The sequence below is a fragment of the Stegodyphus dumicola genome, chromosome 4, assembly GCF_044657685.1.
Source record: "Stegodyphus dumicola isolate Sdum_Otavi_A_Nest chromosome 4, ASM4465768v1".
Lineage (NCBI taxonomy): Eukaryota > Metazoa > Arthropoda > Arachnida > Araneae > Eresidae > Stegodyphus > Stegodyphus dumicola.
The window spans coordinates 72,769,316-72,786,199 of record NC_140771.1 but is presented as its reverse complement, the minus strand read 5'-3'; positions in this window follow the sequence as shown (position 1 = coordinate 72,786,199).

The following is a 16,884-nucleotide window of genomic DNA, read 5'->3' as shown; positions in this document are numbered from 1 at the left end:
GAATTAAAGTCAAAGAAATTATTACGAATAACTGATATTAAATATAATGTTTATGAATAAAATAAACCAAAATGGAATGAAATAGAAGCAAATGCAATAATCACAAACAAATTTTCGTAGTGTTGCAGTTGCAAACAGTTGATAAGACCTACATGATGAACAGGCTTCTGTAGGGTTACTTTTGATTAGTCGCCGATATTTCCTTTCGCGTTAGCGGTACACCATTGAGTATGCGCAGTAAAGGAAATTCGTTAACCTTGATCGACTCAATGTGCGGTTTGCCATTAAGCGTCCCGGACTTACCCCGTGCTATAACGGGACATGGCCCCTATCCAGCGTATTATTATAGGCACAACATCTCCACTACAGATGCTTGCGTGTGCGGCCAACTTGCATCACCAGACCACTATATTTACTCTTGCCCACTCACAGCAGACAACCACATTAAGCATCTCACTCCTCCTACAGACGTCTTTCAACGGTTCATTATTAAAAACAAACCTGCAATCAATAAAATCTGTAAGGTCATTGACCAGTTCGCCGCTATGGGCCAAGATATATGCGACGCTGCATAATTCCACAACGTCCGCCACTAACAGAAGTCAACATGAATATCACCCTGTGCTGCTAACATGTCACCGCGCTCGGCATGCTCATATACTCAGCAACCTATGCGCTCCACAAATATATATTCGTCGGACCTCTACGTGTCCCCCATATCAATGTCCAGCAATCACATGTTATTCCCATCTTATGGCCCCTCGTCTGTAAACACACACCACAATGTACAGTATATGTGATCAATGAGGCCAAATATGTATCTGACATGTAGTATATGTGTATTATTATTAAGTGTGCTTTATTTGTCATAAGACTTCAGTGTTAATCAGGTGTATCCCTCTCCCCCCTTTTTTCCCCTCTGCGTGTGTGTTTTCTGTACATTTTCATGTTTTTGTGTTTTCATACATTTAGTACCTAGCTCTGAGCCCCTCACCTGTAAATCCGTCCCACAAGTCTCATACCTGTAATTATGTAATTAGTCAAGCAATGTTAATAAGTCGCCCCAGTTTGGCCATGTAAACTCCTGCACCCTTAATAAGCTCCCGGTGTGGACTCTTGAGGCCACAGGGAGTTGTTGCCATTAGATAGTGGAAGGCGAGGGACACATTCCTGTTTATCTCTGGTAGCCACCAGGCGTCCCCGTCTTCCGTCACCTACCTACCTACCTACCCCGTGCTATTGCCGACTTTAGATTTTTGATCGAATACGATTGCTTTAGTTCCTATTTGTTTCGAGCGGTAAAGTCTCTGTACACTGGTAGTTCGGTCTGAGGTTCAAGTCCCACGAACTGGCTGGCTGCATTGGCGTATTTATCGTTTCCCCATGTGTATACGAGCGAGTTTCTTTTAACCCTTCCTTCAGACAGATAGCCCTCTACCGCTTTGCCAAATATCAAATCAAATAAAATCAAAGCAAAACAAATCGGTTTACTTTGTTTTAACTGGTTAATTCACCTTATAAGGTATTTCTCCCGCTTTCCTAGCGTGGCATCATGGTGTAGTGGTTCTGCACGCTGGGTCGGTATTCCAGAGGTCCGTGGTTCTATTCCCGGCGAAGGCGGTTGCATATTTTTCAATCTCTCTTGCTTCCAAAAAATCCTAATGTCTCTACAACTTGAATGTGTTCTGTGTGACTCCGAACAAGACATGGCTGCTCCCCATTTGAAGGGGTATTCTGCACTGTCAACGACCTGGAATTGTTTAATAAATAATAATAGATGGACAGGTATATTTTCAAAAAAATGAGTTTATTTATTACCTCCGTAAATATCTTCTGGAAATGATAATATGTATATTTTTACATATTCTCAATCTTTTTAGCGTATCTTTAACAAAGCACGTAGCATATCTATTTTTGGAGTATCTGAAGTATCAGTAGTATTTTAAACAGGGTTTTGATACGAATGCTTAAGGAGAGGCATTAGAAAGTTGTAGCGATAGAGCTCTGGCAGCGGAGCTCGCGGTTGCTCTTTTCTCTCATTCTGCTCTTCTATGTTAATTAGCCGGCATTATTCACTTTGCTAGCCGAAATAAAATCGCGTGTTTATAATCTGAGCAATGCTTAGTCAGGCCATTTACACTGTATAGTCTTCGACTATGAATTGATTTAAATATGCGAATTCTGCTTTCTGATATCTGTTACCTCTAAGTGGTACAGTCCTGATTTGTTCGCGCAAGTTGTACTGCCGTCAAGTTCAAAATTTTAATAAGTATATTATTTAAAAACCTTCTCAGGGCTTTCGTAGATGGAACACTAACTCGTTTATGAGTCTAAGTAGTCAGTGAAGATATTTTAGTTAATTTACAAAGAGAGAATAAACCCTACATCATTCAATGATAAATGTTTTATAATAATTCTTTTATAACATTCAGACTCAACGGTGATTTATCATTCATATTTCTAATTATTGCTCTATAGATAATCCTTTAAAACGTGTCTAAAATAACCTTTGTTTTCAAATATATTCCCCAAAAAACTGCTGATTTTTATGAGCTATAGTATTACGAATATAGTTACCAAATATAATGCTTCTAAGCCATACTCACCACAGGCCTCGACGAACCACCCACATGTGCAAAAATGTTTTCGTTTTGGCCGTTTTGGGAGAACTTAAATAAAGTTTCCATCCAGTTAAAGCTTATCAGGTTCAATGTTTCTTCTAACCTTCTTCGGAAACATACAATGACCTGACTAGAACAGAGAGCTTACTAAAGCTATGTTCACTAATTGTAGTAAGTAGACAGGATCCAGACGAAGGGTATACAAAACCCTTTATTTTTTCTTTATATACAGTGACTTTCGTACTTCGGAATACAATGACCCTCCACTCGGGGTCTAACTTAAAAGATATCAAAATAAAACTAAACTCTAATTTAACTTTAGAATAAGATTGGCCTTATAATAACAGGAAGCGTATGTAGCACAGAGACTGTGAACACTACAATACGTTTAATTTATCAAGAGGATTAAAACCTCTGGCCTGGAAGGCAAAGTAGCAACTGCGTAACTTCTAAGGTAAGCGGCCTGCTTCGAACTCACGGCTTCCTCTCTTCTGCTTGGCAAAAAGGCCACACTTAAATACTTGGCGTTCGCCAGACAACTTTGCATAAACTCCTTCACGCTTATAATTCTGGCCGGAAGTAGAAAATAAGAAGTGATAGTAAAGATTAAAAATAAAATAAACGTTAGTAAAACTTAAGATCCTTACATACTTCCCGCCAGAGTTAATTAGTTTGAAACTGAGGTCTAAAACGACCTTGTTGAAAACTTTTAGCTCTAGAAACTAACGCGAGGCCAACCTTTTACAATCATAACTTAGCTAGAAACTAGAAAATTTTAAAAGAAAGAAATTTGTTACAATAGCAGCTCCCGGAATATACAACAATCTTTTTCTTTTTCATCTGTACTGCATCTAAACAGGAGCTTTATTCAATTCTGGTTCCTTCCAGAGATCTGGAAGGAAAACTAGTTTAATGAAATGTTACAGAATGACATTGCAAATAACATATAGAATATACTTTTCTTAACATTCTTATTTCATTCATGACTATTTTAATTATCTCTCCCCGTGCTCTCTGACATGTGTTGTAAAAACACCAAACACGAATGTGTTTCTGTCTATGTGTTCAACACTTCCTCCTACAATCAAAACACTAACGTGTTAAAATTCAACATACGAGACCTCTTAACACACCCTAATTTCAACTCTAGACCCTGAGGTACTATTCTGAAAGTGGCTAACTCTAAAGTGTAGCGTCAGAGAGCCTAACTACATGATTCAATCTTTAACACATATTCACCATGATTTAATCTTTACAGTCACACGAATAACAAATTTTTAACATTACTTTCACTTTTACCATATCACGGTATTTCTAAACATTTAAAATAACAGTTCACATGTATACAAGAACATATCAAGATGCCGTTAATTTTACACATTTGAAAACATACATTAGTAGTACATTGTTAACTTCTATTCTTTTCAAAGCAAGTGCCAATTCTTTCTACATTGAAATAATACTACATTTCAAAAAGTCTTTCAGACTAAAACTTCTTTCTTGTTAGAATGTTTTAAATAAAATTTATACAATAACTTTTTACAATATTTAAGTCTTTATACAACGCTATTATACATCAACTTTAGTTTTACGCGCGAGTAATTGAAAAACATAATAAGAAAATCGGTCACAACTCATTTCTCGCCCTTTTGGCGATAAAGGTAGACCTCGCATGAGGTAAAACTTCTTGAAATCTGCCACTTGCAGTAAGAATGAAAGATTAACTTAAGTTTGTAAAGTAACATAAAATTTTACTTATCTTTGTAATATTCAGACATCCTTTTTTGGGCCCAGTCTTTAAAGGTGCTGCAGACCGTAGCTTGGTTGATCCTCCTTCTTGTACGGGCTCGCCCTTCAGTGCTTTCCTCTGGAAGCTTCCGTTTTTCACCACTACGGCCACCCTTGAACATCTTCCTTTTGTGCTCTGCTTGTGGTCTTGGCCGTTTGAAGGCAGCTGGTCTTGGTGGAACCGGGAAACTTCTGTCGTGATCCTGCTTGGACCTCGTTGTTGGCCGTTCAAATTTTTCTTGTACTTTTTCCTCCGCCGCTGATGGCCCTTCCGCAGTTCGGCGACTTTTGCTGCGGAGAGTTCTGTCGGATGAGTCAATCTTCCGTTTCACAGCCGGGTTATAGTTGTCGTCCTTTCTCCCGGTCTTTTCCACATACGTCGTTTTTCTCCCTTCTTCATTCTGGGGGTGTTCGTGAACTCTGTTTTTTGGACGGTGGAACGGCTTCTTTTTCTTTGTACCTTCAATTTTTCCGCGGGGCAATTTTCTTTTCACTTCCTTCTGTCTCTCATTGGCTTGCCCTTGTACTTGTCGTTTTCCCACCTCTGGAACTTGTACCTGCGGTGTCTGCCGTACCGGATCCTGCAAAAGATCTGAAAAGATTTGCATTTTATTACGATCGAAGTAGGGCTTGATTTGATCAATGTTTGCGGAACAGGTTTCACCATTTCTTGCCTTTAACACTACAACAGCGTGAGTTATTTTTTCTATAACATATGGTCCTTCAAAGCGTGGAAAAAATTTGGCAGTTTTATCTTCTGGTGCTGAAGAAAGTGAATGCTTAATTTTTAGTACTTCATCCCCTACTTTATAAGTTACTCCCCGTCGTTTCAAGTCATAATACAATTTTTGTTTTCTTTGTGCTACTTCCGTATTCTTTTTTGCTTCTTTTATTAGTTTTTCTATATCACCCATTTTAAATTCTGGGGCTCTTTGTTGCACATAAAATAGTTTATCTAACGGTGTTATAACCTTTCTGCCTAGAAATAACTCAGCAGGAGTTTTGCCCGTTGTATCATGTTTTGCGGTCCTAAGGGCGAAAGCAAATTCATTGACATAGTTATCCCAGCTTTTATGAAAATTTTTAACATAACTACGGATAATTTTCACTATATTTCTGTTGACCCGTTCCGCTATATTTGATTGCGGCCGATACGGGACCATTTTTAAATGACGTATGCCCAGTTTTTGGCACATGTCTTCAAATATATTACTTACAAATTGAGGACCATTATCCGATATAACTTTTAGGGGCGCCCCGTATTTTAAAATATATTTATTTAAAATAGAATCGGTAACTAATTTCGCGGAGGCTCGTTTTAAGGGAACAATTTCGGTCCATTTACTAAAATGATCAACTATAACAAGGAGATAGCGACTTTTGTTTAACTGACTTTTTGGGAAAGGGCCCAATAAATCGATGCCGATTATTTCATTTGGAAATTCGGATTTAATACTATTTAGAAACCCGGCCGGGCGGAAATTAATATAATTAACGGCTTGACATGTTAGGCAGGACTGGACATACGCCCTTGTTAACTTTTGCAGTTCAGGAAAGTAGACTGCCTCACGTACGCGTTGGATAGTTTTTCGAATACCAGCATGAGAAGCTAAAGGGCTGTCATGGAGCTCTTTCAGGATATTTAATCTAAGACTAGCTGGGATAACAGGTCGAAATTCGTTTTTGGAATTCGTAGTTTTTGTGTAGAATAATAGACCATCTATTAGTTCGTAATGGGCCGCCCTATTTCTTATCGCCACAATATCTTGGTGGCTAAAATTTTCAGGATCCTTCAGATACTCATAAATACTTCCAAACTCAGGATCCTTACCCAGTTCGGTTATTACAGTTTCTCGGGAATTTATTGTACACGCTGTCAGCATTGCAACTTTTACGGTATTACCTTGTTCGTCTAATTTAATTCGTGATAGGGCATCTGCTACGATATTTTCCTTTCCGGGGGTATGCTTGATTACCAGATTATATTCTTGCAGCTTGAGTGCCCATCTTATTAACCTTGGGGATAAATTTTTCCCAGAGTACAATCTAGTTACCGCCGCATGATCAGAATATACTGTTATCGGCGCCTTTCCAAAATAGACTCGGAACTTTTGCACTGTTAACAGAACTGCAAGTGCCTCTCTCTCGGTTGCGGAATAGTTTCTTTGTGTTTGATTTAAAGTTCGGCTAAAAAATGCCACTGGCTGCTGATTTTGCGAAAGTACCGCTCCTACCGCATAATCCAAAGCATCCGCTGAAATTTCTAAATTTTCATCCTTTTCAGGAAATTTCAACACAGGGGCTTGCGTTAATGCTTGTTTTAATTTTTCGAATGCACTATTGGCTTCGGCCGTCCACGAGAATCTTGCCTTTTTCATTTTAATTTTAACAATGGCTCAGCGATAGCCGCAAAATCTTTTATAAAGGACCTATAATATGAACAAAGTCCTAGAAAAGAAGAGAGTTTCTTTGCCGTGTTTGGAGTCGGATACTTTTGTACAGCGATTATTTTTGATTCATCTGTCTCGATCCCTTTTTGCGATATTTTGTAACCTAAATATTTTAATTCAGGGGCTGCAAATTTGCAATTTTCGACATTAACTTTTAGACCGGCCTCATTTAATAAAGAAAACACCTGTCTCAAATCGTGTACATGTTGGTCTAGATTATCACTAGTAATAATGATATCGTCTAAATAGATAAATGTGGACTTTCCGAGAACAGGTCTTAACACAATGTCCATGCATCGCTGAAATGTTGCTGGGGCGCCTGAAAGGGTAAACGGCATTCGCAAAAATGCATAAGTGCCAGACTTGGTTATAAAAGGAGTCTTAGGCACGTCCTCAGGCCTGATCCCTATTTGAAAATAACCATTCGTTAAGTCTAAAGTCGTCATAAATTTGGTTGATTTTATGTTCCTTAAAATTTCTTCTATAATCGGTAACGGATATACCGGATATTTCGTTATGGAATTTAATTTACGGTAATCAATAGCGAATCTCCACCTTTTTGGATGCTCCAAAGGATAATCATTATTTTTCTTACATAAAACCACCGGACTAGCATAACTACTTGAGATAGGCGTTACGATCTTTTTACGTAGCATATCGGTAATATGCCATTCTATAATTTTTTCCTTATTCTTATCATACCGGTATGGTTTTTGACGAACCGGCAATGCATCTCCGGTGTCAATACTATGGTTAGTAACCTGGGTAAATCCTGGAATATCACTAAATAAGGAAGCAAATTCACTTACCACTTGTCGGATTCTATCTTGCTCGTCATTAGGCAGGTGGTCAAGATTTAACCTTGGCGGTTCAACCTTTTCTACACGCACTGGTTTCATCGTCAGCTTAAGAGACGCTTCATTAAAATCCAGTGTAGCTTGTGCGTCTGAAAGAAAGTCTATTCCTAGTATTAAGTGTGCTTGCAAATTCTTTACTATAAAAAACATCACCTTTAGTTGTTCGTCCTTGATACGGATGTACAAAGGTACTTTACCTACGCACTTACATTGTTCTCCTTGCGCCGCTAATACTGTTGTATTATCCGCATTATATATGCGGTATTTGCGAAAATACTTTCTAAAAAAGACTTCTGCCACACAGGAACACTGCGCGCCGGTATCCAGGAGTGCGGTGGCCGGGATATTATTTACCAAGACTTCAATCTTCGGAAGAGTTAAATTTTTCACCATTACTGTATTTAACTTGTAGGAAGAGGGGTTTTCGTGGCCTTCGGATTTCCGCACCCTCTCGTCAGCAGAAATCCGTTTTAGTTTAAATTATTTTTCCTTTCGGTGCTTTCCTTCTTTCTCCACTGGCCTTGAGACTTTTTTCCTGGGTTGCTATTGAACTGTCGACGTTCGCCGGCTGTTTTTGAATGCTCGGGTTTTCTTGCCCACTGATTCGCTTTTTCTCCGTAGCCATGTGCTTGAGTTTGCTGTAGTCTTGGCGTACCAAATTGGTTTCGCTGTTGATATTGGCGTCTTCTTTCGACGTCCGCCGTTCTTCTACTTTCAAACTGGATTGCTAGCTCAAATAACTTTTCCAGTGTAGTCGGATTTCGTAATTCAATAAAGTCTTGCACTTGGGGTAGTAACCTCGGCAAAATCACTTGAATTATTTCAGGATCCGGACGGTTTCCATACAAGAGCTTGAAAACGTGAATTTTTCTTAAAATAAAACTCGAGAGGTTTTCCGTTCTTTGTTGATATATACTGAAAAGTTCTGTTTCTAATTTCGCACGATCCCTTACAACAGGGAAGGCTTTTAGTAGGGCAGTCTTGAAATTTTCGTAGGTATAGGTGGGACTTCCTGCTTGACCCAAGAGACTTCTGCCGATACATTTGAACCAGTTAAGCGCTTGGCCCCTCAAAGCGCTGGTAGCTAAGGTAACTTTTTGAAACTCGTGCACGGGGTAGAGCATGAAGTTGTCATCCAATTTTTCCAAAAAACTGGTTACCTGTGAGTTTCCATTAAACGTTGCTTCTGCTTTCATCGAAGCGCGCATGGTCTGGACAATGTACCCAAATCCTTCCAGGGCGGCAGCTGGCATTTCTGGATTCTGAGCCGTTTCTGCAGGCAGCACAGGTTCTTCTTGAAACTCGGCCATGGTTATTCTTCGTCGGGCGCCACTATCAGGTTCAATGTTTCTTCTAACCTTCTTCGGAAACATACAATGACCTGACTAGAACAGAGAGCTTACTAAAGCTATGTTCACTAATTGTAGTAAGTAGACAGGATACAGAAGAAGGGTATACAAAACCCTTTATTTTTTCTTTATATACAGTGACTTCCGTACTTCGGAATACAATGACCCTCCACTAGGGGTCTAACTTAAAAGATATCAAAATAAAACTAAACTCTAATTTAACTTTAGAATAAGATTGGCCTTATAATAACAGGAAGCGTATGTAGCACAGAGACTGTGAACACTACAATACGTTTAATTTATCAAGAGGATTAAAACCTCTGGCCTGGAAGGCAAAGTAGCAACTGCGTAACTTCTAAGGTAAGCGGCCTGCTTCGAACTCACGGCTTCCTCTCTTCTGCTTGGCAAAAAGGCCACACTTAAATACTTGGCGTTCGCCAGACAACTTTGCATAAACTCCTTCACGCTTATAATTCTGGCCGGAAGTAGAAAATAAGAAGTGATAGTAAAGATTAAAAATAAAATAAACGTTAGTAAAACTTAAGATCCTTACAAGCTTGCTTCATTCCAATTTTCACCTTCGACTACAGGCCATCCTCCGAAATTCTTTAGCATCCTTTTCAGCGGCTCGACGCCTTGTGCGTTTCTGCTTTCTTCAAGAAATATATATTAAAAGAATATTCAATAAAATAAATTAAAAAGCAGTTAATCTTAATATCCGTTTATTTATTGCATCTGTTAAGGAACTAATACAAGGCTTATTCAGATTTAGCTGAAAAGCAACCTTATATTGGCATAGGTTTACAATATTTAAAATTTATTTAAATCTAAGGCTGTTTTTTTGCTTTATTTTATGTTTACGCGGAGTATTTAATCTTCTAATCAGAGATGAAGTTAGCTAAAAATAAAAAATGACAGCCAAATCAACCTTTATGAAAATTTTGAATTTATTACAAAGAAGATAATAAGGAAAATATGTTTTTATAAAACTGAAAAGTAGAAGACAAAAGATAGTATGTTTTCATATAGATAAAGATAGAAAGAGATAAATTTAATTAAAAACTAAAGTGTAAAAATATTGTAAATATTGCGGTTTAATCTTCCAAGTCTCGATTTTTTAGCTGAATCTTCATCGTAGTAGGGATGCACAGTTACATAAATAAATAGGTAGGCAGACAGTTAGCTGGAAAGAAAGAGTGTGAGCAGACTATACGAGCAATTTGAAGAATAAATAAATAGAGAAACAGATGCATAGACCAAGTGATAGATAAGTAGAAATATTGCTAATGCTGTTAAATAAAAAAGACATTGTTTGATGTCGAATTATTTATTATTTAGCATTAAATTATTTATTATTTACAGCATCTTTCTCATACTAATAGAAATTTCTCATACATTTTCTTTTTAGCCATTACCTCTTACATTTGCTTTTCAAACCAAACTTTTGAATTTTCTTTTTATTGTTGCCAAAACTAATTATGAAATGTGAGGTTTTCAATGAATCCATTTTCCTTTAAACATTATTAAATTAGTAAATAACTTGCATTTATCTTGTGAAATAAATGATATTGAAATTTAAAGGATGATTTGACAACAAATTTTATAAAATATTACTAGACTTGTCCTCCAGTTTTGAGTTGCTATGTCACTGAGAGGGAACTTTAGAAACATTGAAACATATATTACTAAAAGTTAAATTAGAAATTCAAAAGTCAAAAACCAAAATTTTAAATTAAAAGGAAAGAATTAATAGTTCAACAAACGAAAAGCAGGTTATGTGGGAATAATTTAAATGAAAATTTTCATTATGTAGCTGATTTACAATTTCTATCTCTACAAAACCGCCTATAAATTACACTAGCTTTGATACGTACTTATAAAAATATGGTAGGCGATGTCGAAATGTATACATGAGTTAATGCTAGTGTGGCATTTTCTATAACCAGATTCTTAAGGATATTAAAAAGGTCAGTTCTAAATTTTTGTGAACAAAACACTAATGAAAGGAAATTATGAAAGTGAGTCATCAGATGTATAAATTACATCAAGCAAATGTGTTATGTAATTTAAAATTTAAGCATAATTATAAAAATGATCCGAGTTAACAAAAGATGATTAAATCACACTAACTGCAGTTATTTAAGATAATTATGCGCATTTGAATACGCAACTATATTGCTGCAAAGGTACTGGCTACCAAATCGTCAAGTACATGAAATGGAACAAACCGTAAAATGAAACATGCTTGACATCGTTCACATATCTTGAACACAAAGGTGAGAGTTGAAGCTGCCCAGCTATCGATAGTTGTGTCTGAAAGAAATCGTTTGAATAAAGACCATAAGTGGTGAATAGTCTGTTGGCTCGATGCGGGTCAAACACTATTGGCATCCTTCAAAATAGCAAATTGTTTCACAGAGTGTGACCTCAAGAATCTTAAATACTTTTTTAAACGTGGATGTAATTAATCATCTTGCTAATCAAAATATTCAGAGAAAAACTGCAATATCCGAGAAATGGTACCAATCATTACTAGCAGGCAGACCATCTGTACGCATGCTAGATAACTTTGAAACTCTCCAGTAGGTACAATTATTTGAGTAAGTAGCAATTTACCTCTTATTGCGTCTTAGAGAGGAAAAAAAATATAATTTTCATCAGCCCAGCCAAAATAACTAGGACCTTCTACTTTACTTAACACGTCTTTCCATCTCATATTCAAAAATACGCTTTTTATATGATGCAGAGTTATTTGTTTCCTACTGAACCATGAGAATGGCACCCGAACTCTTTATCTAGCGTTACGATATTTTGGTAGCCACACAGAAGTAAGCACATGAAGGTCTTTATCTCCAAATAAAATTGTTAAGGGATTATTCGGATGTTAGTGTCAGCTGACAGTTATACCACTATACCTTAGGTTTCAAGCCTAAGGTATAGTGGTTGTGTAATGGTTTCTTCGTTTAATCCTTCCTAAAGAAAAAATATGGCATTCTATTCTGTCTTATGCTTGAAATGATGCTCTAATTTGTGATCAATTTTTGGCGAATGTTCTGCTGTAAGGTAAAATATAGTTGTGATTAACTCGCCTCAAGAACTATATCACTCGATGCGGTGATGGGTTTTCAGATATTATTAAAACCATTTGACCGATGAGTTGAATGAATCAATTGAAAACTAGACTTACCGATATCATTACAAGCCTTATACAAAGATTTTAGCTTCACAATGAAATCTGGTTCTGTTCCTGTCAACTCTTTTTCTAATAAAACTGAAAAAAAAAAAATAAATATTCTATTAGTTATTTAAACGAAAAACAAATTAGTTTTACTTTCTTCTTAAATTATCTCTGAAAGGTTTAAGCTATATGCACTGCTGGGCAGTAAAATTGCTACATAAAAAAAGAAAGCAAACAGCAGAATCTTATCTATTATACATATAAGAATATAATGAAAGGAAGACAACCAGATCCAGGTGGTTTGCAGGAGGAATTTGCAGATAGTTTGGGGTAGAAAATAGGCAGAATTCAATACAGAGCTTTAGCAGCAATAACGACTAAATTTGATTAGGTATCAAGTCGAACCGAATTTAGATAACGGGTAATTCATTCCATGTGGCTCCTTTAGAACTGATGACCTCTACCCCAGAGTTCATCAGTTTTAGTGGTTGACAAAAATGGCCTGACAGTCTCATTTTAACCAAATATTCTCAGTGGGTGAGATATCTGGAGAACGTGCTGGCCAGGTCAAAAGTCAGAGAGTCTGCATCCAGGAAAATCAAGACAGCACGGGGACATATGATCGTGCATTATCTTGCTGAAAGATGGCGTCACGCAGGCCTCAAAAATAGCGTACAGCACGAGCTTTGACGTATAAAAAAATGAAACGGTACTGTCTATATTGTCAGCTATGTGGAAAAGGGGTGCCCGGATATATACCCAACGGTATTCCATATCAGGGCATCAGGTGCTGGTTCTGTATGATGATAACAAATGCGCCTATCATGATGCTGTAAACAGAGCCGGAATTCAACTAAAAACAGGTCGTGGTGTCTGTGTCCATTGCACCTGTATCTAGTGCCGTCGTCCTGCTATAGGCATATCTGTCTCTGGCAATGTAAAGGGAAACCACAAAAATGGTCAGTTTCCGGGAAGTCATTGGACCATGATCTGCCGTGGTCGAGCACCAACACCGAGTTTCTCCCGTCTTATACTAGATATAAGTTACCCTTTTCACAAAAATGCAACATTCAAATGCAATTTCCAAATAAGAAACTCGCTATGCAGTCTTATCATTTATACACAATGCAGATGGAGCTAATAGTATCTGATTTATGCACATCAGCTGGAATGCTAATAATTTGCATAATTTATGGTACCTTTGATACAAATTCGACATTTATTGTTTGCCGCCTTCATTAGGTTAGCAAGTTTAATGGCCAACAGTGTAACATATGATATAATATATATACACTCATGTCCAAATTTATCTTTACGTGCTAAAATAGTAATAATATTTCGCGAACTATCGACGTAATCCATTTTTGCATGACAAGCCTATTTAGCGTTATCGAATCAAAAATGATGAGTTGGTTATTGATATGTAAATCAAGGCGTTATATCATTCGATGCCTGAATTAAAGCGTTTTGAGCAATGTGATTATCTGAACAAATTCCTGCATTAGCGTACACGATCTCAGTATGCAAGGACTGAAAACAGTTTACTATGGTTCCGAAGTGTCAGTTTGACGAATCTGTGAAATGGTAAAACATCGGCGCCGCTTAGAAGCAGGACAGATAACAGTGGAATCAATGAGATGCATTAAAATTTCAAGACAGACGGTCTCTACGCCAAGGATGTCCAACCCGCAGTTCGCCGAACCACATGTGCCCCTTGCAACCCTTTTATATGGCCCGCATTGCACTTCTAATCCTGTCTCAGTCTTTTGAAGTCAAGTGCCAAAAAGGTTAAAAGAAAAATCTCATTATTCCAGTACGCCACAAACTGAAAAGTGTAGCTGATGTAATCCGAAAGCGCAGCTAATGAAGAGATATCTTCTTCAGGGACTTTGAGCTGCCACGCTTTTTACACTACAATTTCCGTGGCAACATTGCTGCCAATATCTCATCAGTGACACCACAGTGGATTGCTTCAGATTGAACTGAATGCTGCGTTTTCATTTGCTAATCAACGACTAGCTATTTTACAGTCATTGTCAGCCTCTTGCCGAAACCTGTAAGAAATATACGGCAGCGAACACTGAACGAATTTTCCAAGTTATGCGTAATGTACTTGATTTGGCAGCTTCATATAACGCAGGAATATGTAATATAACAAATATTGTTTTCTTCTAAGTATGTTAATCATTAATTTTAATATATATTAATGATTTTATAGTTACACTAATCATGTCATGGAATAAGCGGGGGAAGAACCTATAATTATAATTTTAATAGCAAATGGGAAGAGAAAGTTTTTTTCATTAATTTTAAGAAAAATGAAAAATGCATTTATTTAATATATAGTTCAACAGTTTCTATTGAACAAAAAGTAACATATAATAACATTTTACAACAGTTCACTAAAATATGATACTAACAGCAATCAAGGGAAATGTAAAGTGGAAGAATTGAAAAGCATATTTATTGCCGAGCAATCAGCGTTTACCCAAGTCCGTAAATAAAGTTGAGGTTGCTATGATTGCATCTTTTAATGTTGCCCATATACTTCACAACCTTTGAGGACCTTTGAGGATGACAATGTAATTAAAGAAGCAATGCTTTCTGCATCGGAGACTTCATTTCAAGAACTAAAAATAAGAATAATATTATTTCAGCTACCCAGGATGTCCAATTATAAGACATTCCTCGACTCGTAAAATAGCAATCAAATCTGAAAATGTCAGAGGACAGTAAAAGTTGATTTACAAAAATGCGTTTACTAAGATTACTGTGGGATAATTAAAGAGATATCTGCAGTGTAGCTGAAGGAAATATTTTTATTATGATGGTATTTAATCATTTCTCAGTAAAGGAAGGTATATTGTCAGTTTTACCATTAAAACGCAATACACGCGGAATGGGCATGTATCAAGCTATTAAAATCCATATAACCTAAATTATTCTTCCGCCTCGAAAGCTTGTATCCATAATAACAGACAACTCACCTTCCACTACTGGTTCTTCTGATAGTTTCATCACATTATGTAGGAATGACGTTGATTTTTTGGACATTTTTAACAATCACTGCATAATCATTAGCAGGCATAATGCATGCGTTTTACATTACGAACATGCGATGAAAATTGTTAGTTGTTCAAGAAATCGTAAATTTCTTTCGTCCCGACTTACTTAAAAATAGATTGTTCAGAGGACTAATTGATGAACTTTATGCTGAATATGGAATTTTAATGTCATATTATAAAATTAGATGTCTTAGTAAAAAAAATTCCACAACGATTTTTAGCTATTTTTCCTGCGATAAAATAATTTTTAGAACCCAGAAACAAAACTTGCGAAGAACTTAGAGATCATAACTGGTTATCGGATTTAGCTTTTCCTACAGAACCAAAGCGAATAAACTAAAACTTCAGAACAAAGACTATTTATAATTGACTGAAGAGGAAGTGTGAATTTAAATTCAATTTGTAGAAAATATGTAATATTTTCAGAAATGTAACTTTTGAATGATAACAGGATTTGAATAATAAGAGTTTTGAGAGTTACGTGTATGTGCTTGGGTAAGTGGGAGAATGATTTTATACGATCGGAATTACGTATTTCTAAAAATACGGTGAGAGATGGGAAAAGATTTTATAGGGAAGTGTGGAGTTATGCTTGAAGGAGAATGTGATGTTGGGTGGGGAAGGCGGAATTGTGGAAATTGACTAAAGTAAATTTGGCAAGCAAAAATATCATAGAGGGAAAAGAGTCGAAGAGAGATGAGTGTTTGGTTTTCTTGAGAGAGAGACGGATAAGCGCTTTTTTAGAGTGGTTGAAAGCAGAGGTACCGAGTTATTGTTGGAAGTCATTAAACAGAATGTTCTGCCAGGATCAACTGTTATATCGGATTGCTGGAAAGCCTACAACTGTCTCGAGTCCGAAGAATATGCGCACTTAAAGGTCAATCATAGCTTGTGTTTTATATATCCGGAGACAGGTGCGCATGCCAACAGTATTGACGGAAGTTGGGCAGCAATTAAAAAACGTTTCTGTGGTCCTCGGCACGTAAAAGGACAATTCGATTCCTATCTGGCTGAGTACATGTGGAGACAGAAACAGAAGAAATCCTACATATGCCAATTAATGGTTATATTTCTCAATATATCCATTGTCAGCAATATATTCTGCAAAAGGAGAGGATTGAAGGTATGTTTCATTTATTATTATTGACATTATTATTATTATTGACTCGCGTGCTTGTCAAATATGGCAATGTCGCTTTATTTTACTAGCTTTATTTTCGTTTTGTGTCATTTTTCTGGAAACACTTTTTTATAACTCGAATGAATGGAGTTGGTTATGGGAGTATTTCTGCAAATCTCTGATTTATTTTAAGTGAAAGCAAGTTTCTGAGTATATGAGCAATGCAGAGTTTATTCAATATCTCATTTTTTTAATGAAAAGAGATCGCTGTGTACATGGGCTTTGCCCATGTACACAGCCCATGTACATGTACATGGCTTTGCCCATGTACACAGCGCAATGCCTAGGAAATGCGCAATGCCTAGGTTGCGTGTGATGCTGAGTTTGTGCAATTCTAAGATTTTTTAAGTGAAAATAGATCGATGTGTACATGAGCAAAGTCAATGTAGCGCGCAG